Source organism: Miniopterus natalensis, chromosome X (genome assembly GCF_054644295.1).
Source record: "Miniopterus natalensis isolate mMinNat1 chromosome X, mMinNat1.hap1, whole genome shotgun sequence".
NCBI classification, from domain to species: Eukaryota; Metazoa; Chordata; class Mammalia; order Chiroptera; family Miniopteridae; genus Miniopterus; species Miniopterus natalensis.
Window position 1 is genome coordinate 7,301,936 of NC_142103.1, and position 3,268 is coordinate 7,305,203.

General features: G+C 41.6%; 1 pseudogene; it reads right to left on the bottom strand.

Annotated features, from left to right (window-relative positions):
* Positions 1 to 2,064: 2,064 nt before the first annotated feature.
* On the bottom strand, positions 2,065 to 2,146 carry LOC148090398 (U4 spliceosomal RNA; annotated as a pseudogene).
* Between the last annotated feature and the right edge of the window lie 1,122 nt (positions 2,147 to 3,268).

Here is a 3,268-nt window from a genome sequence, read left to right on the forward strand (position 1 = left end):
CAGACGTATGCCATATATATCATACCTACACCTCAAGAATCAGGAAATTGAGGGGCCTGTCCTTGCCCTTTCTCCACATAGAAGACCCCCAGGCCTTCATCTGTCCCATAGTATTTTCCTCTACACCCCAACAGCATCAGACACAGTGCCAGTATGGTAGCTTTGCAACTTTCAGAGAAAAGATAGACACCAGTTCCCATTTTAGTAAGACGGTGGGTTACTTCTAGCACGCTCTATTTTTGTGAGTGATTCTCTTAGGGTTTCGTCTTTCTTGACTTGGGGAAGGGAAACATTGCACACTCCCAAACTAGACCTCATATCAACTAGGAAGCTGGTTTTTCCACAGCAAGATCTGTTGGCTGTTGTCTGGCCTTAAGAGTTGCTGGTCCTCTGAACTTAGATTATGTAGTATTGAGTGCCTTTTGCTTAGCTGTGGTTCCAAGAGAAAAAGTAAGCTATAGAGACAGAAACCAGATTAGTGGTTGCCAGGGGCTCGGATTAGGGGTTAGGGGATTGACTGTGAAGGGACATGCAGAAACTTTTGGGGGTAATGGAAATGTTCCACATCTTAAGCTGTTGGTGATTGTGTGATAAAACTCAATGAACGGTGCACCTAAAAGGAATCACTTTAATGATCTAAGTTATACTTTAATAAAAGGGGAAAAAATAAGAAATGGGGAAAATCTCTTTGGGCACCTAACAGTATCATATCACAAGGTAAATTGCTTAGTGCCTGGTACACAGTATTCAATAAATGGTAGCTGCTGGTCCTGTTGTGGGCCAGCTCTGCTGGTGCTCTGCCTGCACTGTCATAGTCACAAAATTATGTGTCTAGTCACCCCATTGATACCTTCCCTGGGCTGTCCTATTATCGATGGCTGCTAGTATAGCACCGTTAATGCCCACACTGGTGAGGTTCCTATTTCTGTGGGCCTAGGGCAAACGGAGGGCTTGCTTCAACATTCCTGCTCTGGGTCCCTGAAACATTAGAGCCAAGGTGGAAGGGGAGAATCCCTCCAGAGAGGACCGAGTTACTGACTACTGAGAAAACCTGTCCAGGACCTCCCAGGAGATTGGCCAGGTTGGTGCTTTGGGCTATGCTCTCACCACTGCCTTTCCTGATGTCCCTGCAGAGGCATGACCTCACCCTGAGGCCGACTCATTTATTCTCATTCTCAGAAGCCCTGTACTCCTTGCAGAAGATACAGTGAGATAAAGCAGAACAAAGAGGCTTGTTTTTTGCTGACTGCTGACTCAGGATAGCAGCTGATAAGGCCTTACTTGAGGTATATGCCTCCTTATTTTCATCAGAAACTTTTTACATATTTTATTTAAATATTTCAAGCTCTTGAGACTTGACACTTTGAAAAGGAGGCCTTGCCCAAGGCTTTTGAGTAGCAGTTATAGAGTAAATGAGTGATCATCTGGGGCAGGCAAGGAGTCTGTAAAAGTCATATGTCAACTGGGGTCACCCTGTCATTTGAGATTCCCATGCAGTTGGCTTAACCCCCTGTCCCACATCCATAGGAGCCCCAGCACGTGTTTGGCATTCTGAGAAGAACCTGATTTTCTTCTAATCACACACCTCTGGTTCTGAGTTCTTGCTTGAGCTGAATTAGGTCAGCAAACAGATGGTCTCACCTTCTCACCTTTGTTACCCACACTGGAGACAGTGGAGTATCAAAATTAAAAGCCCAGCCCAGCCCTGGCTGCACATTTGCATCACCTGGGGCGACTTTAAAGCTTCCAATGCCAAGGCTGTAACTCAGGCGTCAGTATTTTTTTTATTTTGTTCAATTAATTAATTTTTAAGCATAAATATTTTTTATAGCTCCCCAGGTGCCTGTGTTGTGCAGCCAAATTTGAGAAACAGTGATTTTGAAGTTCAGACAGGCCTGGGTTTAGTCCTGGCCCAGTCCACTGTCTGACGATGGACCTTGAATAAATTACCAAAGCTTTCTGAATCTCAAATTCTTCATCTCTAAAAGGGTTTGCATGAGGAATCTATGAGTTAATCCCAATAAAGCATCATGCCTGGCAGACTGTAAGCATCTAATAAATGGAAGCTATAAATATATTTTTCAATTAGCAATAATCCCACCTCAGATAAACCTCATTGGCTACAATACTGCCACTGCGCAAGCTCATAGATGTATGTTTTATAAGACAGTCTATTGCTGTTATTTATGGTGGATGATGGGCAATTTAGTGCCCTTAAAACCACAAGCTTGGGCCCTGGCTGGGTGGCTCAGTTGGTTAGAGCATCATCCCCCATATGCCAAGGTTGCAGGTTTGAGCTCTGGTCAGGGCACATACAAGAATCAACCAATGAATGCATTGATAAGTGGAACAACAAATTGATCTTTCTCTCTTTCCCTCTTCCCTCTTCCTCTCTCTCTAAAAGCAATAAATTAAAAATTAAAAAGCAACAAAACCGACCAGCTTGCAAAAGCAGTGCTCTGAATGGAGGAATAAGAGAAGATAAATTCTAGCCACAGATATTTATTGTGATTCTAACTCTTGGTAAACTTTGAGGAGACAAAGAGATGATGTGACCTAAGCTCTCCAGGGATTCACAAATGTAATTACGGGGAGAATAGATGCGTAGACAAAGAAAAAGTTAACCTTAACTTATACTACAGACAATAATTAAATTCATACTCTGTACTGGAGTGGCCAGGAGAGTTTTCACAAAGAAGAATATAACTTTGAAAGGATCTTGTCCTTGAAATATGGGTAAGATTTGTTTGTTTATTTTGTTCATTAGATTCCACATGTAAGTGAAATCACACACAACACAATATACAGATGATGTATTATAGAATTTTACACCTGAAAATATAAAAAAGAATTGTACACTTGAAACCTATATAATTTTATTAACCAATGTCTCCCCAATAAATTCAATACAATTTTTTTTAGTACCTGGGTGGAGGGAGGGAAAAGGGGACATCTGTAAAACTTTCAATAATAAAGATAGCCCGGCTGGGCGTAGCTCAGCGGTTGAGCATTGGCCTAGGATCCAGGAGATCAGGGTTTGATTCCTGGTCAGGACACATGCCTGGGTTTTGGGCTCAATTCCCAGTTTGGGGTGTGCAGGAGGCAGCTGATCAATGATTCTCTCATCATTGATGTTTCTATCTCTCTCTTTCCCCCTCCCCTCCTCTCTCTGAAATCAATAAAGATATACTAAAAATAAATAAAAAATAATAAAGATAAATTTTTAAAAATACAATTTTTTAATTCAATGATTTTTTAAAAAAATATA